Source organism: Eublepharis macularius, chromosome 2 (assembly GCF_028583425.1).
Source record: "Eublepharis macularius isolate TG4126 chromosome 2, MPM_Emac_v1.0, whole genome shotgun sequence".
Lineage (NCBI taxonomy): Eukaryota > Metazoa > Chordata > Lepidosauria > Squamata > Eublepharidae > Eublepharis > Eublepharis macularius.
The window spans coordinates 70,830,638-70,853,905 of NC_072791.1; the positions used below are offsets into that span (position 1 = coordinate 70,830,638).

General features: G+C 43.5%; 1 protein-coding gene across 3 annotated transcripts in view; it reads left to right on the forward strand.

Annotated features, from left to right (window-relative positions):
- DPF3 (double PHD fingers 3) overlaps positions 1-23,268 on the forward strand; it is a 260,427-nt gene that overhangs the window by 84,062 nt on the left and 153,097 nt on the right. The gene's annotated exons all lie outside the window — the stretch shown is intronic.

Genomic DNA, 23,268 nt, shown 5'->3' on the forward strand with positions numbered 1-23,268 from the left:
TATCTTTTCACAAGGGGAAGTTCAGCCTCTGTAATTCTCCAGTGGTCCTAGGAGTGGGACAGTCCACATATTTGGGACATTAGCTCCTCCTCTCTGAGGCAGGGTCAGTCAACTTGATTGATCCCGGAAGGGGAGAGGCTCGTCCCTTCACTCGTCAGTTTTTTTGGCCCTGCCTCAGAGCAGGACATTGACCATTTGCTCCATTAAAGCAAGGATCCCAGATTACAGATCGATAAGACAGAAATTCTCGTCAGCTCACTGGGGGCAGAAAGGCATCACTCCTTCCCTTCCCCCTTCTCTGATGACACGAAAGCAAGCAGCAGAGCTGACAGCCCTAGGTTTTTACCTAGATCCACGGCATCAGCAGAGACTCCCATGAGGCCTCTCACGCCCTTGGGCAAAGAGAGCACCTCCCCTCCACCGGCTGATGATCGATGGGGGCGCAGTTGAGTCTGGAGGAGCCAGCATTCGCTATGCTGGAGCTGGCGAGCTTCAGTCAGCATGACTTGGGGCATACAGAGCTTCAAAGGGCACACTGGCTGATTTGCGGTAAGCGAGCTTGCCCAATAATTAACCCTTGAAGCACCTGATTAGACAGAGCTGCTTTAAAACGAGGCAGTTTTTTCACCGCTTGCTTTCACTTTCCATAAACTGACTGTATGTTTATTTGGCGAGAAAGGAGTTTTGGTGGGAATGGCAGCCAAAGTGGGACTTAGCACAGCAGGGGGCACAGGGGGAACTATATGATTTAGATCTACCTACCTCCCCCCATGCCCAACCACCTCACCGTAGTGAAGGGGAAACTACTGAAGATCTGTATCTCTCAAACCAAGAAGCCAAGTCTAACCTTCTAGCATGACTAAGAGCAGAAATTAAAAGAGAATTTAAAGAGGTTTTAAAAGAACACAGGCACAATGAAGCCTTATGCTCAGTAGATAGACAGGGAAGACAGTCTGGCAGAGATTCTAGCTCCAAAAGATCCAAACAGGCGGAGTCCTCCCCTGACCCTCCCAGATCAAAAAAGCAAAGGGAGGATGATACTGCCAGCTAAAGTGATTATGAACCCCAGGGAGGTATGCAGTCTGACTCTGAGATATCAGACTCTTCAACTAATGAAGAGGGGGAACTATCAGAGGAAGAGGGGGAAGTTTCAACCCCATTAGAAACAAGGTTGTTCCCTCAAGAGGTTTATGCTAGACTTCTACCTAAAGTTCAAAGAGTTCTGGAAATTCCTCAGACTCCCATGGTAAAAGAGGAGATAGGCCCAGCCTTTCCACTAAGCTCAGAGAGCGCATTACCTATGACTTAATGAAAGGTGAATGGGAGAATCCAGCAAGACCAAAGACCAGTCCATTTTTAACAAGTTTTACTCACTGGTTGCTGAAGCAGCGAGAAAGATTAAGTTACCAGTGGTGGACGACCCGGTCTCCAGCATAGCAACCAACTCAGTGCTGCCTATGGATGTTGAAGGTTTACCCAAGGACCCCTGCAACAGAAATTAGAACAGATGTTATGCAGGAATTTTGAAGCCTCATCAACCTCTCTATGGGCCTCAGCCACAGCCTCCTTATTTGCAAGAGTGGCGTTCTCCTGGGCATTTGACCTGGCTGCAGCAGATAGCAGCGTACCTAAGAAATCAAGGACAAGGTGAAGAAGATAGTGCTGGCTACAGCCTTTGCTGCTGATGCTTCTCTAGATGCTCTTCAAATGTCATCTAGGACTATGGGCCTTAATGTCACAGCCAGAAGGTACATGTGGCTAAGAAACTGGGATGTGGACCCCGTGGCACAAGCCAAAGTGGCAACAATCCCCTTTACAGGGGAGAAAGTGTTTGGAGAGGCTCTAGAAAAATATCTGGTGGAGGATAAGGAAAAGAAGAAGGTTTTACCATCAAAGAGGAAGGAAATAAAGCAAAGAAAAAGATTTCAGTCCTTTCGAGAACACAAATATATCTCACGTGTGGGAAACACCAGAACCTCCCAAGGACACTGGCAGACCAGGACCCGAACAGAGAGCAGATCAACATCCTTCCCCAAGTCAAATCAATACTCTAAGACCCAAAAGAAAGGATCCTCAGCATGACTATGTACCAACAATGGAGTCCATTCAAATAGGAGGACGATTACAGTTTTGCAACCTTATGGCAACAATTAATAACAGACAGATGGGTAATAGACACAGGGATACTCCCTAGTGTTCAATTCTCTTCCACCGAGAAGATTTATACAGTTGCCAAGGAATTCATCGAAACAGAAACACCGGCAAATAACAAAAGCCATACAACATCTGATAGAAATAAGGACAATAGAACCTGTGCGTGCGCTATACAGAGCTCAAGGGGTTTACTCAGTACTATTTATTGTACCAAAGAAGAACGGAGATGTCAGAGCCATCCTGGACCTGAAGTGGCTGAAGAAATACATCAGGACACACAAGTTCAGGATGGAAACACTGAAGTACATCACAGCATTCATCCGAAAAAGGGACTATTTGGCCTCCATAGATCTATCAGAGGCCTATTTACACATACCCATAAAGGAATCTCATTGGAAGTATCTACGCTTTGCGTATGGCGGTGAACACTTCCAGTGCAGACCTCTGCCGTTTGGCCTAAAGTCATCCCCCAGGATTTTCACAAAGGTGTTAGTGACCCTAATAGCTGCATTAAGGATGCGGGGAGTGGCACTGTTCCCGTATTTGGATGACATCTTAATCAAAGCACTATAGTTGACAACAGGCCTGAAGGCAGTAGCACAAAACATGGAATGTCTGTGGAAAAATGGGTTGTGATCAACTAAGGGAAGAGCAGCCTAATACAGAAGCAGAAGATAGTACATCTAGGAGTTCTGATAGACACAGTACAAGACAAAATGTTTATCTTTCAAGAAAGTCAACAGAAGATACTCTGTACGATAACGGAAGTACAGAGAAGAGACAAAGTGGAGGTGAAGCTCCTAGCACATCTCCTAGGAATGATGGTATCCTGTCAAGACACTTTACAGTGACCAAGTTTCCACACACGGCCACTTCAGAGGTTTCTTCTGCCATTCCAGGACATCTTTGCACACAAGTATTACAAAGTAATACGAATTCCAGCATCCCTAAGACAAGAGATGAACTGGTGGATGGAAACTACAAGGTTTCAAGAGGGAGTACCACTCAGAGAACCAAAGAGAGCCATTATGATGATAGTTGCCAGTTTCAGAGGCTGGGGTGCACACATACAGGACAGGATGGCCCAAGGGACCTGGTCCAAAGAAGACTGGTCCAACAGCATGAATTTACTGGAACTCAGAGTCATAAAAATGGGCCTATTCAAGTTCCAAAATGTACTGGCAGGACAGCATGTAATGATAAAAACCAACAACATGACAGCCAAAGTCTATGTAACAAAACAAGGGGGTACCAAGTTTAAGATTCTGTACAAGGAAGCCAGTACAATATTCCATTGGGCAGAAAACAATCTAAGGTCCTTGAAGGCAGTGCATGTTGCAGGAAGAGAAAATGTAATTGTGGACTTCTTAAGCAGGAAAACTGTGGACCAGATGGAATGGATGTTAAACAGAGAAGTCTTTCAACAGGTATGTGAGAGGTTTGGCAAGGCAGAAGCAGATTTGTTTGCAAATGGACAGAACCACCAAGTCCCAAAGTTCATGTCAAGAAGGAAGGAACCTTGGTCCATAGGGACAGATGCCCTGAACACCAAGTGGCCTCAACAACTGTTATACGCGTTCCCTCCAATTCAATTAATTCATAGGGTGATATAGAAGGTGATGGAACAAAAAGTGGAATTGATAATAATAGCACTCTTTTGGCTGAGAAGGACATGGTTCCAAGACCTGATGAGTTTATCAGTCACACAAGCATGGCATCTACTACTGAGAGAGGATTTACTGACACAAGGGACATTACAACATCAATAACCGGCACTCTTAAGCCTCACGCATGGAGGTTGAATGGAACCAATTACAAAAGCTAGGTTATGCAGAGGGAGTAATACATACCATGCTAGCATCTAGAAAAAATTCCACTAATAGAAGTTATAACAACACATGGCAGGTATTCCATAATTGGTGTAAGGACAGGGGGACTGATCCTCTAACAGTTAGGGTAAAGGAAATTCTCCTATTCCTATAGGAAGGTTTAGATAAGGGACTCAGTACTAGCACCCTTAAATGCCAAGTGTCAGCGATTTCCTCCATAAGGGGAGTTACCAAAGGAAAATCTCTCGCACAATATCCACATGTGAAAAGGTTCCTGAGAGGAACTACGTTATTAAATCCACCTCAAATTCATAGATTCCCTACATGGAACCTTAATTTAGTTTTAAAGGCACTAACCAGGGAACCCTTCGAACCAATGCAGTCATGTCCTTTGAAGGAACTAACCTTTAAAACTATTTTTCTAGTAGGAATAACATCAGCAAGAAGGGTATCAGAATTGGGATAAGGAACTTTGTATCTTCCACAATGATAAGGTGGTATTGAGGCCTGAGCCAGCATTTATTCTGAAGGTAAACTCCACTTTCTATAGAAGTGAGGAAAAAATCTTGCCTTCGTTTTGCCAAAATCCAAAATATGAGAAAGAGAGTGGCATAGGCTAGATGTACATAGAGCTCTGAGCTATTATAAGGATAGGACAAAATGAATACATAAATCAGATAGTATGTTTGTGTCCTTTAGAAAATCTACCTCCACCCTAAGTAGGTGGATCAGGGGATGTATCATAGTAGTATACAGGGCGAAGGGACTTCAGGTTCCGGAAGGTATTACAGCCCACTGTCTTGGGGGGGGGGCAGCCACTTCAGCTGCATATAGAGCATTCCCTTCAATGGAAACAATATGTAAAGCAGCAACATGGAAATCTATACATTCCTTTACAAGACATTATAGAGTAGACAGGATAGCGTCTGCTGAGGCCGCTTTTGGCAGAAGGGTTCTACAACACACCCTCTGATTCCAGATTAGAGATGGGCATGAACTGGAATAAAACAAACTGTGCAGTTCGTGGTTCATTGCATTTCACGAACCACGAACTTTCATGAACCTGCCCCAGTGCATGAACTGGTTCGTTTGGTTCATGAAAATGTCACATCTGGGTCAGCAGAAGATCACTTCCTGGCCAGCAGAAGGCAACTTCCAGGCCAGCAGAAGGTCTGCAGGAAGTCCATCCTTTGTTGCCTAGGAAATTCATTGGCGCCAGACTGTCTGCAGTGATGAACCAAAAAACGGAATCAAATGAACCAGCCTAAAGTTCATGGTGGTTCGTTAGAAATGGGCTCTGATGAACCGCTGGTTCGCGAACCATGAACCAGCCTGGTTTGTCATGAACTTTGGTTCGTATTTCAGTTCGTGCCCATCTCTATTCCAGATACCAATTAACCCACCCAAGGGGCAAACTGCTTATTTATGTCCCAAATGTCTGGACCCATTCCTAGGACCACTTGAGAATGGAAGATTTGAATTTCACTTACTATAAAGCTTTCTTTCTCAAGTCGACTGACCCTGCCTCAGAGAGGAGGAGCTAACGTCCCAAATGTCTGGACTGTCCCACTGCTGGACCACCGAGAAAGGAAGCTCAAATCTTCCATTCTCCCATTAGTAGGCTTTACACCCAACATAGAAGTGGTAGATGAAAGCTTCTTCACATCAGACCTAATTTTCCATTCCATAATACCATGGAAGCTTGAAGGATATTGAATAATTACAATACTATGGCTCATTTATTTTGTAATATCCTGTTGACTTCCAAATAATGTTGTAGAAGAAAAGTAGAAAACAGGTGTGTTTTTTTAATTCAAGGGTTTTCTAATCAGCAAGGACACATACTCCAAACAACACAGACAGAGCACATCTTTCTTGGCTTCCCCCTACTCGCTGCAGCTTAAAAAGGCATCTAACATGCTTCTCCTGAAAGACAGGGAACAGAATTTCAGGGAATATTTTGGGCCGCAGCAGGAGGGTGGAGGTGAGAAAGTCTCACTCTGGACGGAAATCTGTTCTGTTTGTGGAAATGCTCAAATGGATCCAAGCTGTGTTTTGCTTGAAAATAAATGGAAGTAGTTATTTTTTTAAATTGATGACCTGTGCTAGAATAAAAACAGCACATACGACCTAGCAGGTGAGGCTGTCTCCATATTCCTTTTTCCTAAAAAAGTTTATACAAGGAGGTCTCTTTGAAGCTAAAGATTATAGTCAGCAAAGTCGAAAAGAGTCCAGTAGCACCTTTAAGACTAACCAACTTTACTGTAGCATAAGCTTTCAAGAATCACAGTTCTCTTCATCAGATGCGTCAACAAAGTTTCTCTCTTAGGGGGAAAAAGCAGTACAATATCTTCTTCTTATAACCAACCTGATCGTCACAAAGTAGTAAAATGGTTTTTGAGTTCTCTAGAATTCTTCAGCTTGGATAGTTAGTATGTAAAAAGAAAAGCAGGGGAAGAGGGAGATGGAAAAAGATGTTTAAAAAAACAATGCAAAAGCTTAAATGCTCGAATCAAGAGCAGCATTTCTGCACATGCAACAATTTCCACCCATTAAATGTGATTTTCTACCCTCCACCCACCTGAAGCTGTCTGAAATGCCCCTCGTCCTGTTCCAGGAACAGCATTGAGGGCAGATTAAGGACAGCTCTGGGAGGGGGAAGTGGGAATGTTGTGCTCCACAGCAGCAATTATTGTGGTCATGGAAGTATTGGATTCAAGCTATACTCTTGCCTTCTTGAAAGGGAGATCAGGATGTGTTTCAGCCTTTAATTAGGTCAGATGGTGCTGGGCGCTAAACAGCTTTCAGAATATGCTCTGGTTTACTGGGATAGAGAAGGAAACAACTGACAGAATTAAATCTGCAAGTCTACATTCCCTGGTCTTAATTTCAAGAAGGCTACAAACTGAAGATTTTGTGCTTTTTCATCGTGCCCTGAAACATTATTTTCTCTATTCCCACATTTTCTTTTCTTGTTTGATTTTTAAACTGAAAGCCCACACTGATGAAGAGTTCTGAGGACTCTGTAAGCTTGCTGTCCTTATTTCATGGTGGTTTAGTTGGTCCTAATAAAAGGTATTAATTATACTGTTCTTTTCTGATATCTTCAAAGCTAGTCCCAGTCCTACCTTAATTAGACTGTCACTCTAGGGAACAAAAAAGTGGGACAGCAATCTAATCTGTTTTTCCTGGATGGCACAATATAGCCAAAAAACTTTAGCAATTAAACAGTTGCTTGTTGTTTTAGATGGTAATCCTTAGGAAGTATACCAATGGATGTAATTTTGAAACTATGTACCCGATATTTTCCTCATTGAAACAAGTGTGTATATTTGCTAAAGCAAGAAGGGAGCTTACAGTGCAATCCTATGCAGAGTTACTCCAGTCTAAACCCATTGAAGTCAGTGGGTTTAGACTGGAGTCACTCTCCATAGGATTGCACTGTTAAGTCAGTCTGCCTGTAAAGGCTATACTACTTCTCTTTTAACTGTTGTGTAAAACAAATTAGCTGAACCTTTTCAAAAACATGGCATTTCTGATGTTTGGGGCAGGGAAGATATGCTAGGAAGACCTCCTGTGGAGGAATTAACAGGAGGGGAGGCCCAACAACTATACCTATCCCTCCCATAGAGCATTGTTATGACATCTGGCACATCAGGGGAACTCAATTTTAAAAATGCCTGTTTGCTTGGCACTGTAAGGGAGCACTACAAGGTGGGGGTAAGCTTCCGGTTTCCCTGCCGCCCCAGTTTTGCCAGTGCAAAGGGTGGCATGGCACCTCTTTGTCCTTTTTCTTTGGCTCCATGTGTTCTCCCTAGGGCATGTGGAACCACAAGAAAGGGAGTGAAAATCCGACAGCAGCTGCAGGTTCCCCATGGGAACTCAATCCTGATGTGCCTCATAGGCCTAATTCTGATTGGGACCATGGCATGGTGGGAACAGGGGCTTCAGCCTTTCCCCTGAGCTGTTTTCTCAGCCTGAAATGGTGGGGGTGAGGAAGGCTTAAGCCCCTTCTCTCACCATGCTATGGCTGTGATCCGAATCAGCCCTAAGTTGTGGCATATCAGGATTGAGTTCCCACAGGGAACTTGCAAATGTAAGTCCCTGTGTGGCCTCCACAGGTTAGCTGTAATGTCCACCTTGGCTTGTGGATGACTGGCAGTTGTTTACCTTTATCACTTCCCTTTTTGTTAAGTATCTCTAAGAAGCCTGTTGTGTGTGTGTTACATGCTGTCAAGTTGCTTCCGATTTATGACAACTCTATGAATTAACAACCTCCAAAACATCCTGTCATTAACAGCCATGCTCGAACTCACGTATGAATCTCCAAGGGGATCAGCCCAGTCTCCAATCTAAGCAGGGCATTCAGAATGCACAGAGGGACTCCAAGGAATTTACACAGGAACTTGGATTGTAGGTTAAATTGTAGGCTCTGTATCAATATATTCTTCGTTGAAGGAATCAGTCACAGTGTATTGTTTCCAGCTTTTCTTGATTTTGTCCTGATTGGATACTGTACTTCCATGTGCATCGTGGTTTCCCTTTGAATTCTGGATCTTATGGAAGACATCTCTTGTTCTTCCTTTTTTTTTTGTTCTCATCTATTTCTTTGCATTGGTTATTATAATAGTTCTCTTCGTCTCTGTGTGCAAGTTGCTGAGAAGCTGCATTTAGAATTCTAATTCTATTTCTGTCACCTTTTGCTTTTGCTTCTTATCTCTCTTTAGAAATTTAAAGAGTTTTATCAGTCATCCATCTAGGCTTTTCCTTTATTTTGGCTACAGGAATAGTCTTTCCTCATTCTTCCTTGCAAATGTCTCTGTTTTCAGTCCACAATTCTTCCAGTTCATGATCAATTGAATTTAGTAATGCAAATCGATTCTTTACATGGTCTTTAAATTCTTCAGGAATGTTATTTAGATTATATCTTGGCAATATGATTTCTTTAGTATTTCTCTTCAGTTTTATTCTAATTTTTGATACTAACAATTTCTGGTCTGTGCCACAATCAACTCCTAGTCTTGTTTTGGCAAAGAGGATCGAGCTTCTCCATCTTCTGCTTCCAATTATGTAATTTGTTTGATTCCTGTATTGGCCATCTAGTGATGTCCACATATACAATCATATATTCAGTTGACTGAAGTATGTTTTTGCAATGAACAAGTTGTTGGTTTCACAAAATTCTGAGTCATTCTCCTGACTTTTTCATTCCAGTCACCTGTGATGATCAGTAAATCTTGTTTAGGTGTATGATCAATTTCTTCCTGGATCCTTGCACAAAAGCTTTCAGTTTCTTTTTCTTCAGCATAAACTAGTTGGGGCATAAACTTGAATGATGGTTATGTTGATAGGCTTTCCATGAAGTCTGATATTATTTGGTCAATCTTTGCATTATAGCTCCTGTTTGCTTGTGCTATGTCTCACTATAAGTGCAACACCATTTCTTTTGAGTTTTTCATTTCTGGAGTAAACGACTTTGTAATTCTGTGACTGAAAATGTCCTGATTCAGTCCACATTCCACTTTTCATATTCCATATCTATATTATATATATCATACAGCTTTGGACTTTCCTCTTGCATCTATTCACATCAGCAACTGGACATCCTTTTGATTTTAATCCAGTTCCATCATTAAGAGCAGCATTATTTTTACTTGTCCTCTGCTGTTCCCCAGTAGCCAATTGTGTGCCTTCCAGTCTGGGGGCGGGGGGTCTGCCCTCCAGCACTATATTTCCTCCACCCTCATTAGCACTGGAACTGTCAATTCTCTTCTGCTGATGTGACCGTTGTGATTCCTGAAAGGGGTGGGTGCATCTTCATCTGGTGTCTCAGCATTGCCCATTCTGCCTTGAGTGACTCTGCTAGGAATTCAGACTCTTGGCCAAGTCTAAACTTCTGATAGTATTGCCCTGAGTTTCACTAACACACTCAAACCCCTCACTATGTTAAGGTGTGTTTCGAAGAGGCACAAAGCCTGTTCATCCCATCTCATGCCTGTCATTCCCGTCTCTTACTGGCTATTCTAGCATCACAACTACCTCACCAATATAACTTAAGGATTTCATTTTCTTTTTCTTTTTAAAGAGCCGCAGGTTGCAGACCCGTAATCTAGATGCCTGAAGACTTCTGCAGCAGCATGCAGATTTGTCATTGCAGATTTATTTGATGATCTTCTGAAGTAAGATGGTCTCTAGAGCCGATGTTAAGCATGTTTGCAGTGGTTCAAGTGAGATTGTTCACTGTGCAATTCAAGTCATTTTCTCTGCAGTTGCTATTCAAGCTAGTCAATGGTTGTTCATCAGATACAACTGTGTTCTTGAACTGTTATCAGCCTGTTTACAGATGGCCAGTTCTAATTTCTAATTTAGTGAAATGACAATGATAAGTCTTTTATGCTCTATTGCTATGCTTTATTTCAGTGTCCTCTCTAATGGCCAGCGTGAATGTGATACTTCTTATTCTTTAACCAGAGATAAGGAATCAGGATTTTAAAATGGGATTACATAGGCCGTCATCACACGGTCCCTTATCTCGACAGTTTTGCGCTAGAAATCGTATCCTCTGTTATCGCGATCATAATGGATTCCCCCATTGTCTGTCGAGTGCTCGCGCTTCCAGTCGGTCTCATTAAAAGGGAAAAGCGCAATTTGACAGTCAGTCAAAGTACTTCCTTAAAAGGGGCAAAAAACACCTGCCCTCCCTCGTTTGTAAAAAAAAAAATTCTGCATATTTGCGCTATATTGGGCAGCAGCTCGTCCCTGCGACGCTAAGCACACGGCAGTCAGTTTCGCAACTACGCCAAGAAGGGGAAAGTCTCTGCTGACCAGCAGACTTTGGGATGTGTACAAAATGGCAGCCCTTCCCCGACGACGGCCAAGGTCTGTTCAAGCGCCCCTCTGAGCCCTCGAGGGCTGCTCGCCGGGGCACTTTGGCTGCAGGAGCGGAGGCACGCAGAGCCGGGAAAAGGGCACCTGCCGGGGCCTTGGGGCTTCGGCCGCCCTCCCAACTTCTTCGGCTCAGCTTCAGCCCATTCCCAGCTGTCCCTTTCGCTTTCCCAGCCCCACGCCAAGGAGGAAGCGGCTTCCAAAGTGCCCTGCAAGAAGCGCCAGGGAGGGTGGGCGGGTGAGACAGCTGCCCTCGGGCATGGCTACTTGGCAATAAAATGGTAGAGGAAATGTCAATCAGGATAAACTGCTTCCGTTGTTCTTGGACGGCAGAATATCACAATAGTGCGATAAGGCTTACTAAAAAAAAATACTTTGAGGCTGAATTGCGGGTCATGCTGGAGCTTGTGGGAGTGTGGGACGGGAGAATCAGCGTTAGGAGGGACAGATGATCGGAGAAATGAGCGCTTTGGCATTGCAAAGTGTTCACAGTCGATCCAGGGCATTCACATGGAAGCGGATGAGGAAGTCACAAAGCGTGATTTGGGGAGAATGGCAAAATCCAAACAGAACCGGAATAAGGTGAGCATTCAGTGGTAGATGGTGCTAGTTTGGCGCTAAATTTATGGCCGTGTGACGACGGCCATACTTAACCTTCTAAACTGCTTCCATTTGCATTCAGATTCCATCCCTCTCCATCCACCTTAACCATGGTTTAAAATTATACCAGCACTGACATTAACCATGAATAATACTAATCAGAGTTCACTCGTAATCACAATTTTTGATTTCTTCTGGTATGTCTTTCTAGGTACACAATGAACAGTTAAATGTAAAACTTGTGGGTTAGCCAGAGATTTTGCTCCATAAATTTCCCATATACTCAAATACAGGTAAGAGGACTGCCCTGGATGGTGTTTCTGGTCTCAGTGTATATCATGCAGATATTTATAATTTTAGAATTAGAAGTGGAGCCTTTTTTCCATTGTGCCCCATAACTGTATATCTAAAGGAGGAAATGTAGTGGTGGATGTCTTAAATTAGAGCCTTGTAAGGAGATTTTGCCTCATTTCATATGTTCCCCTGTGCACTCTTAAGATCTTCAAAAGAGGTACCTCTCCACTTAGGTTATGTATGAAGCTGCTTCCAGCTGTGCCAGATTACTGATCTCTCTAGTCTACTATTGTTTATTTTGAATAGCAAAGGTATTTTCTAGTACTATAACTTGAGATTGCTTTAAATGGAGATGCTAGAGACTAGACCTTGGACTTTTTGTATACTAATGGTATCCTGGGGGTTTCTCACTGGGATCCTTCCTCATTATGGAATTCACTTCTCAGTGAAGCTCATCAAGGTCATGCTTGATCAAAATCTTCGGAAGGCCTAGGTTGACCTTTCTGATGTGTAATTGGGTATATTTAATAGGTCTCATACTTTTTTTTTTTGAAAAACTAGTGTCTATTTCAGCTACTTGTAAGTCACCTTAAGAGTTTATTTTAGGTCTCTAAGGTATGGTTTATATGGCATTTAAAACAGATAGAGTTGAATCCCTGCCTATAGATTCCAAGTTCCTTGTAGACAGATTGTCATTTTACATTTCCAGCTGCAAAATCTAGACACATTCCATGCATCCATTAGTCTCTTTTTAACAGTCTTTTCCTTTGTTCAGCAGCAACTCTGACATTAGAGAGACTCTCAGCATTTCAAAAGAATAGCCTAGTGGTGAGTTGCACCATGCTTACTAACTATGAGAGGGAAGATGTGGTGGTATAGCCTATGCTCACCTCTTTTGGGACTGTGCTTCCATCCCAACAACAAGAAATCCACTTACGAACGGTAAATGATAATAAAAGACATCTCAGAGCAATAAATGTACTATAGGAAAGAAAGACACAACTGTGTTGATCATGCTTATTATCTTTGTTTGCTAATGAAAATCTTATTTCAAGCCCCACCCAGCTCTTAAAATAGCCACAACATGTGCCAGCTTTGCCAGAAATGCTTTTACGCATTAGTAGTTTTAATCGCTGCAGTTGCAATGGCCCAGAAGTCCACAGAACTGCATAGGTTTCATTCCAGGATCTCTTCCAGCTGGTGGTTCTTTTGACTCAGTGCACTTAGTGTGGCAGAGTTTCAAGTGCAAGGAGACTGCAGTTCAGGTGAAATACGAGTGCCAGCGCTCCTACATGGCACTGATGGGTGTACGAGAGAGGGAAAGGGTTGCAAAATGAGCTTGCCGGTGTCTGTGGCAACAGAAATTTGAACTTGCTGGCTAAAGTTCCCACTATTTACTGCCCACTTGGAAGAAAATAGTTACTACTGAAGTTGCTGTGTACTTGATTAAGACAGCTTTCTCCCTCAGTTTTAATGTGAAATATTTATGCGTTGTCATCTTGGATGCCTTGAATAACACCACCAGCAATTCATTACGCTTCTGTAACTGTTTCAAAGTTAAGATCCTGTTATCTTGTGACCAGTGTAAATCCACTATAGGATCCTCTTAAGTCAGTGGAATAACTTTACACTGGTGCAACTCAGCCTAGGAAGGGCTTAGCTATCTGGCTCTAAACGCTATACCTCGGGGAGAGCAGAGAGGCTCCAAACAGCTGAACTGATTCCACAGCTCTTATCTCCCCAGCAGATGTTTGTGCTTTTGTTTTGCTTTAGCATGAGGGCGAGAGAGAATACAGGAATGTACCAATCCATACTCTCTCTGTGCTTCTGTTTTCAAAGCTGCCAAAGATTGGCAGACCTCACATTCTATACTTGGCGGAATACACAAAGAGAAAAAAAATGTTGTTGTTTTTTTAGTATAGCCACTGACTGCCTTTGGCCTTGTCTGTTGGTTCTGACCCAAACTATGCTTAAAGAACTGTGACCTTGGCTTGAGAACAATGCAATTACATGATTAAGGAAACAATCCTAAGCAGGTCTCCTACTCAGGTATATTCAGTGGGGCTTTTTCCCGAGTATAATTATAACTGTGTTATTATAATCGCCCTTCTGGACAGATTAGTGCTGCACTCAGAGCAGTGACCAGAGTCAGTGTTATTATTATCCCCACAATATAGCTGTGGCTGTGGGGAGTGGCTTACCCAAGACCACTTATAGAGTTCATGGCAATAGTGGGAGTCCAACTAGAAGAGTGCTGATTTGCAGCCCAGCCACTTAACCGCTATGCTACAGCAGCTCTCATCTTTCCTTGATTTGAGACAAACAATAGAGAGATCTATTGCATCTAAACCAAGTCCTCCAAATCAGAATTGCAAACTGCAGAGTTTTCCCTTGATAATGGCAACGATGGTTTCCTTTGGAACAGGAAGAAAACGGCATGTAGGAATTTCAGCTCACAAGAAGAGTATCAAATCAGCCCAGTGCAGGGGCCTTCACTTCCTTGTTGTACCTGGAATGGTGTAATTCCCGGAGTGACAAAGAAGTCCTCCAGAATTAAGTCCCGCCCACAACCCCCCCATCCCCCAGTTTGGGCTCTGGGGGAACTGGCAACCCTATGTTGTAATCTTGTATTCAACAAGCTAATTTTGGTTAGAGAGCCCTTGGGTTTGTGTTAACCAGGGTTACAACTGGTCAGACCTAACATTGAATCAGGCAAGTGGGCATGGAGAGGTAGGGTAGTACTGTGCTGTAGATGGGGCCCAGGCATGGAGGAGGAGGAGGAAACTCTACAGAGCCACGGTTTGGGGAGTGGGAGTTGGGCAGTCTAGGTTACAAGCCCATTACCACAATAATGCTCTGTTTGATATCTTGGAAAGTATACACACATGCATGCACACACACTTTTATGATTCATGTGACTGTATAGATGTGTTGGAACTGGGGTTAGGGCTCCCAGGTGCCCGCCAGTGGCAGGCAAACTCTCAGGGGTTTGCCACCTTGCTCGCCGACCTGCCAGGAGGTGGCAAGCTCCTGGAAGTTGCCAGCCACCAGCAAGTACCTCAGGAACGCGTGCCATGTGCACATTCCCAACAGGCACAGCGAAATCATTTCCAGAAGTGACGTCGTTGTGTCGGCTGTGGGAGTGGGCCCCAAATGGGCTAAATCGGCCCTGCACGGAGTGCAGGAGTGCTCCCATGGCTGGCATGATGATGTCACTTCCAATGGTGATATCATCATGCAGGCACCAGAGCGCGCACACAAAGAGGACCTCGCTGCTGGCACAAGGTAAGTGCCAGGTCCTTTCCCTCCCAGTGGGAGGGTATAGGGACCTGCCAACTCTAATGGGGCCCATGCTATAGGTTTGTACCCAGCCCTGAGAAATTATGTTTAGGTCCTGGAAGGAGGGATTGGGGGTGGGAGCATGTGATTCTATGGCTTGCTTCTAAGTGTCTACCAGCCCTTTAAGTAGCTGTTTTAGAACTATTAAGTTTGTTAGCACACGTACAAGCAGTATGCAGTTAACCTATGTTTTCATTTGTGTTCTCATACTTAAAATTCAGAAGCAGCTAGCATTTTTAGCTCAGAAATGCATCTTGGTCCCTAAGGCGGGCAACCCCTCCAGCCACAATAGTACCCACAAGCACATTAAAACACTGCTTTAGGAAGAAAGTATGATTTATTTATGTACTTATTCAAGCTTCTAGCTTACCCTATCAAAGCCTTGGGGGCAGATCCTAACATTTAAAAATAAAGCACACTGCCATATAAAGCAGATGATTCAACAAACCAATGCAGGTAAAAGTCTAACACCCAGTTCTTCTCGCCATAGCCAAACCATGCCTCCCCAAAGCCATCCATTACCCCTGATAACTTATAATGCTTTTGCAATTAACCAACTTCAGCAAGTCTTTTTTTTTTGAAAATTTTTTATTTTTAATATCTAAGACAAAAACCTACAGAAAAAAAACTACAAAAGTACAAGGGAAGGGGAAAAGGGAAAGAAGAAAGAAAAGGGGAAGGAGGGCTGGAAAAGGGGGGGAGGTAACATACAAACAATAAACACTACACTACAATGTTTTCCCTTCATACTGCCATAGTTAAAAATTTAAACCTTCATAAAGTAATGATGGAGTGGTTGACCTTGCAAAATACAAAATACAACCCATATTAAATCTTCTTCTTCCCCCCCCTAGGCCTCGGACGCAGTTCTCTCTGAGCAGCTGCAGCCACTGCGCTCGTTGCCTCCCCCCTCCCTTCAGGCTTCGAATCTTCTTCATTTTGCATGATGTCTTGCCCAAATTCTTGATTTTTGTCCACAAAATCCCTTAGCTGATCTTCTGAATTTATCTTGTAAGCTTGATCTTTATAATTAAACCAAATTCCTTCCGGAAATAGCCATTTATACTTTATCCCTCGTTCCCTCAGGAGAGCTGCGAGCTTTTTGTACTTAAATCTTCTTTTCCGAACTAGAAATGGAACGTCCTTCAGTATCTTGACTTTATTTCCCAGAAAGTCCAAGTCCGCATTATATGAGTTAAATAGGATAGTGTCCCGGACCCTCCTAGATGAAAACTCAATAAAAATCTCGCGAGGCAGCTGCCGCTTCATTGCATATTTTGAAGAAGCCCGACGGACTTCCAAAATTGCGCTTTTTACCTCTTCCTTAGTTGCCCTCGCGGGTGACGCCAATAATTCCGAGGCAAGCTCCCTTAAATCCTCGTTTTCCTCCTCTTTAACATTCTGGAGACGCAAAATAGTCTGTGTTTGTTCCACTTGCAGCCCGATCAGCTGGTTTTCCACCAGCTTTAGCTCCTTGTTCGTTGCTCTCATGAGTGACACATTTTTCCGAACAGACTTCTCTGCCCCCCCCACTACTTCCTTAATGGCTTTCACACCGCTCACAATTAAGCCCACCCTTTGATCTGTTTCATTCAGCTTGTCAACAAAGGGTTTTATGGCTTCGATGACCGACCTTTTCACCAAGTCCTCGAGCGACTCCGCTTTTCCCTGCAGGGCAGCCGAGATTGACTTGCCCAAAGCGGGACTCTGCTTTTTCGCTGCCATTTTAGGGGGGGGGGACCGCCAACCTTCTGAAACTCAGCGAGGGGGAAGAAATCCAAGTCTTCTTAACTTCAGATCCCACTACTCCTTCGCATACGCTTGTAATAACAGAAGGGATTCGCTTACTTACAGGCTTCCGCCTAGTCCTGTTCTTTGCTGTTTTCCGTGGCCCGGCAGCACGCAAGGTGCCGCGCACGTCTGCCGGCCTCCATGGGGACAAACGGGCAATTTACCCCCTGCATCGATTTGCCAGATGGTTCTTCCCGCAGCGTCCCGGACCCTGACTCCCTCCCTGGGAGTCCTGGGGGCTAATCTTTGCAGATCAGCCGCCCGGTCAGGCTGCTCAGACGCTTCCTCTCAGACCTGCGAAGAGGAGCGTCCGACATGGCCAAGAAAACGAAACCGAATCAACTTCAGCAAGTCTCCAAGGACAAAGAATTTCACAACTGTGGCTATTCCTAATTGCTCCTACAGTGGCCGATTTCTAATTGTTGGCATATCAATGTATTGTTGTGTGTCTTTAGGCAAAATACAGGGACAGGAGACTCAGATTATGTTTGGCCTCAGAGTATTTGGTTTAATGTAGATGAAATAGCACAGTTCATGCATATACTTATAATCTTATAAGTATACAGGATAGCCCTATTCACAAGCTGAATGGAATGTACATACAATCTGTATACAGCATATATTAGATTCAGGGCCGGATCGAGGGGGGGCTGGGGGGTAGTCTGCCCCCAGCGCCGCCAAAGAGGGGGCCCCAGGCGCAGCTGCCAGCCACTGGGAGCGTGCCGGTGGCAGCAAGGGCAGCTGAGCGGCCGCCCATGCCATTCGCCTGCCCTACAGGACAGGGAGCGCGCAGCAAGCTGGCTGCCCTCTCAGCCGGGCAGGCGAATGGCATGGAGGGCTGGGAGGCCGCCTGTGCCACTCGTCTGCCCCACTGAGGGGGTGGCCGGCTTGCCGTGTGCTCCCTGTCCTGCGGGGCAGGCGAATGGCGCGGGCGTCCTCCCAGCCCTCCATGCTATTCGCCTGCCCAGCTGAGAGGGCAGCCAGCTTGCCGTGCACTCCCTGTCCTGCTGGGCAAGCAAGTGGCACGGAGGGCTGGGAGGCTGCCCTCATCATTCACCTGCCCCACAGGACAGGGAGCACGCGGCAAGCTGGCTGCCCCTCAGCGGGGCAGACGAGTGGCGCGGGCAGCCTCTCAGCTGCCCACACTGCTGCTGCTCTGCTGGCGGCACGCCCACCCGGCGCGCTGTTGGATGGCCTTGGGTTATCCTGGGCGCCAGCAACCCTAAATCCGGCCCTGATTAAATTGTTCTTTGTAAGCGCAATCAATAATTCTCATGTTACAGTCAATGCATGTATTGCTGAATATGTGATACAAACCCCACATTTATCCTGTTACAGTTCCCCAGTGTCATTTGTAAAGTTAACACGTTAGATTTTTCTTAGAAACAGTTGCATGCACAAACCCCACATTTATCCAGTTACAGTTATCCAGTGATACAGTTATCTGCACATTTATCCAGTGATAGTTATCCAGTGATACAAACAGATATATGCACAAACCCTAGTGATACAGTTATCCAGTGATACAAACAGATATATGCACAAACATTTACCCAGTTACAGTTATCCAGTGATAGTTATCCAGTGATACAAACAGATATATGCACAAACCCCACATTTATCCAGTTACAGTTATCCAGTGATACAGTTATCCAGTGATACAAACCCCACATTTGTCCAGTTACAGTTCCCCAGTTTCAATTGTAAAGCTAACACGTTAGATTTTTCTTACAAACAGATATTTGCACATACATGCATGATACATGTTTGTTCACTGTAATATGTGAACAGGGCTTATCTGATGAAGAGAACTTTGACTTTTGAAAACTTATATTCTGAAAATCTTACTTTTCTTTAAAGTGCTACTGGACTCAAACCAGAGCTTATCTTAACAGGAATGGGGAGGAAAGGGTGAAGCAAACACTTTAAGATAAGAAAAACATTTACGTAAATGGAAAATTACCTGTTTACATATTGTATGTATTTGCTGTCAAGACACAACAACCAAGTTATGACAACCCCAGCAAGGGGCTGTTTTAAGACAGGTGAGAAGCAGAGGTGGCTTAGCCATTGCCTTCCTCTGCAGAGGTCCCCCATCCAAGTACCAACCTTGCTTAACTTGCATCTATTGAGATCAAACTATACCACGCTGCCTTCCCTCCCTATTATTTACGGATTTCTTATATGACTTAAGTCACATAGGGAAAACATAATGAATTCAAGCAACCCAGAAGTTTGTAATGTACATCTCAGCTCAAGTTACACTAAGGCAGAGCTCAAGCTAAAGAATGTTAAAAGAATGTTCAAGGCCTAACTTTTTGTGGATTGCTCCTTTAAGGCACCTGAAGGTTTACTCAGAGACTTTCCTCAAAGATAATGTCATGAAGAACAAGATTGTTTCCGGTGGTAAATTATAACGAGGCAGTAAGCAGTTGCTATTAAGAGAATAAGCCATCTGTCCAACTCTGTGAAAGAACATTCTTAATCTCTTTATAAACTGTTCCACAAAATCACTTAATATGTTAAGTGAAAAGATTTTTGTTTTGGACTGGTGTAAATGTCTTGCCATCAAACCCCCCCCCCCCCCCATTCCTTTTGTTTCATATTTAGAGTTCTGTCTGACTGGGAAAAGGCTGCATATCCAGAAGTCGTTGTATTAGACCACAGGATGCAATTCCTACATATGTGATGTAATCATCCTTAATCTCCAGCACGTTGATTCTTTCTCCTGTTCCCTCTGCCTTCTGTTGTCTGCAAGTTTCACAGTTGTCAAATAAATTGCAATGTATCACTCTGACAGTTCCATTCTATGTGGACATGTGTTGCAAGCTGGGTTGTGTGATCCCAAATCCACACTTATCAATAAAGGTTGTTCCATAACTGGAACTGATTAGGCTCTGAAGTGGCCGAGAAATGCATGAAAGGGGAGATTGTCTTTTAAATCATTAAATGAAGGCAGGGAGTGGGTTTGGAGGCAGAATCCAAACAAATGTGAACATGAAATATCCTCTTTGATGTCTTGTGCTAGGCAGCTTTCAATCTTTGCTTAAAGATTCCACCCCCCCTCCCTCCGTTGTTTGCCTCTTGTAGGACTGTATCCAATCTTCCACTGTTCCTGTAATGCCTTGAATTAGCTTTCACTCTTCTTGAGATAATTATAGGATAGTATAATGTATCTATTGTTCTGTTCCACAAAGCAGCACTGTCATAGGGATGGCTGGGGTGGGGAGACGAGAGAATCTCTGTGTGCCTCCTGCATCCACACTGTGTCGCTAATTAGTATTCTCTTTGCCTTTCCTTCTTAGGGGTTTCCTGCTCTCTCTCCTTTCCAGGCTTCTTCCTTGCTCTTACTTTTCAGTCCTTGCACTGGGTGCCACAACATTAGTTCTAGGTAGCCTTTGTAGCACTAATCGATAACAGCAATCTATAACTTCCGCTAATTTATAACAGTAAGTATCTTGTACTTAAAGGTGAAAGAAGTAACAATCTTCTAACCACTTTCTATACAGACTGCCAAATTTTAGGTAGTGAGAGTTATTTACACTGATTTCCACTGCCATAGTCTTTGTGAGAAGGTTTTTTTTTTATAATTAGGGTTTGGCTGAGGGAAATCAGGCTAAAATCCTCTGTTGCAATGTTGTGAGTTTATACTACATCTCTGGATACTTTGGGGTAAAGTCAAAATACAAATGCAGAAAACATTGCCTTCCGTTAGTTCAAGAGGCATGCAGACTAACCATGCAATCCCATGCAGAGTTACTCCAGTCTAAGCCCATAGACTTTGCTTGGCTTAGACTGGAGTAACTGCACAAGAGTGCACTTTAAGTGCTCCAGCGATTCTACTTGTCTTTGCTGAAGCAGAGATTTGTCAAACCCACATCTGTAAACTGTCGGGTTCTTCAATGGATATCTAGATAACATTCTTATGATGAATCTGGCTGTGATTTATATATCTGCTGTCTCTCAAAGGCATTATAAAAAAGCAACATTACAATGGCATGGGTGGAATAGCTTCTGTTTGATGGATCTACCATTATGCAATCTTATGAAAAGCAAGCTGTACAAATTCTTCTTCATTTACTTCATTTATACCCCACCTTTCTCCTCAATGGGGACTCAAAGCAGCTTACATCATTCTCCTAACCACCATTTTATTCTTGCAACAACTCTATGAGGTAGGTTAGGCTGAGACTGTGACTGACCCATGGTCACCCAGAAAGTTCTGATGGCCTGATTCAAACCTGATTCTCCCAGATCTAGTCTGACACTCAACCACTACACCATGCTGGCTCCTTTCATCAAGTACTTGCTGATTAGTAGATAGTAAAATCTTCCTGTCTTTATATGCAGCAATACATCAAAAATTTCCACTGTGCATCCAGCCATCACAATTAACACTATTTTTAGGTACTCAAGTACACAAACTGATTCCTATGATCCAACTCAAAGGCAAGGCACTCAAAAATGACCAGTATTGCAGTAGGTTTGTCTGTTTGGCTTGTAACCACTTCTGGATTGAGCATTTGTTCCCCAAACTTTCATAAATATGTATCTATGTTGGTTGAATGTGCATGCAGTACACATCTATCCTCTGTCCTATGCCATTCCTGTCAGCTTCATGTAGTTGTTGCATATTGTGGTGGAGAAGTGCATGAATTACTCCTGTACATGTTCTAGAAAAAGCTGCTGTTAAGCAGACCTAGTCCATACTTAAATGTGTAGAAATATTTTGTATATGGGACTCTCTGTTGGTTTTAGATTTTTAATCCTTGTACAACAAAGCTTCTGAATCTGTACATTCACAAGTGAGCAATTCTGGTGACACAGATCTATACCTACATAATATTTGCAACTTTCAAAGTCTTTGGTGAGAGCTGGGGTGGCTTCAGAGAGGGATTCTGCATGTTGGTTCTTGATCTCTTATGTTGATAGAAACTCTTTAACAAAATAATAATCTGGGACAAACTGATTACCACTAGCTCTTCACCAAGACTCTGTAAACTGTTCCATATGTGCATTACTCAAGCACAGGCACATTACACTGCTGGCAGATGAAGATATTATACACATATGAGCCATGGCCTAGTTGTTGAAGAAGCCTCCAGTCCAAATTGATCCTCAGGAAACACTGCCTCTGCGCAAGACCTTTTGAATATTGCTGCTGGATGGGGGGGACTATGCTGCTGGCTGCCCTATTCTCCTCCAGTCAAAGTAAAGGATGTCTTATCTGGAATGGCGGAGGATGTGATACCACTGGGGTTTTGTAAAAGTTCCTTTCTATGATGATATATGTCCATCTCACCCTTTAAAATGTGGGTGGTTTGATTATTTTCTGTCTATCCAAACACAAAGGGTCTCCAATGGAGGTGCAGAATCAACTGGGTGGGATGTCTTATGAAGTGAGATGCATATCAGTTCTCTCACCCATGCTCTTGCTTTGCTTTGGAACTGTTCTTAGAAGTTTTTTCTGCGTGAATTCTGTGGGACTATATATGTCTATGAATTAATTATGTATCACTTTGTGGTTTGATTGGTAATATACTATGCACAGCTTATTTGTTGGTGTCTTTTGGTGTACTTCCTGGAGCCTTTGGCTCCCCTCTTGTTAGGTACTTTCTGGAGGAGCCAGGAGGGAAATGAGGTTGAAGAATGAGGTGGTAGAGTGGATGGTACCATTTACTGACAGGGTCTATTTAGTGTAGAGAAGCATTAAAATGCGACCTTTCACTTGTAGTATGAAGTGGTTTGATCACTTCTATTTCCTCAAGTAGAGTTGCTAGGCAGAGTCCTGACAACCAGCAGGAGGAATGGGGGAGCGGGGACATGGGGTGTCGGTGATGATGGTGGCATCACTAGATCACTTTGGTGTACAACTCAATAGGCAACTCTAGGAATCACTGAAAACTATGATTTTACTCTATGGTTTTACCATAGAATTTCCAGCAATTCCTAGAGCTAGCCATTTCCACTTATGGATTGTAGCTAGAAGTGAGGTACTACAACAACTAGGGAATCACCCTAAGAACCCAAATACACTACCGGATGTATATTAATAAACTCTGTAATTAAAGTGCAAGTGCTCATACATATCACAACATACACTGCAATTACAAGACTCATATATTCCTCTGAAGTCAGTCAGTCAATCATAAAGTGCTCAGTTCATCAATACATTAGGAGTGTCCCAAAATAAGTCCACAGTAATCATAATAAATACACTTCGGTTAATTCCGTAGATAATTGTGGATCGCATTAGGACATCAGACGTCTCAAACTCATGCCCCGAGCGGACGTGCTGGTGGAGCACCTGAGGTCCGCTCGCTACCTGTTGGCTCTCGATTTAACCAAGGCAATTTAAGAAAATGCCTTTTGGTCT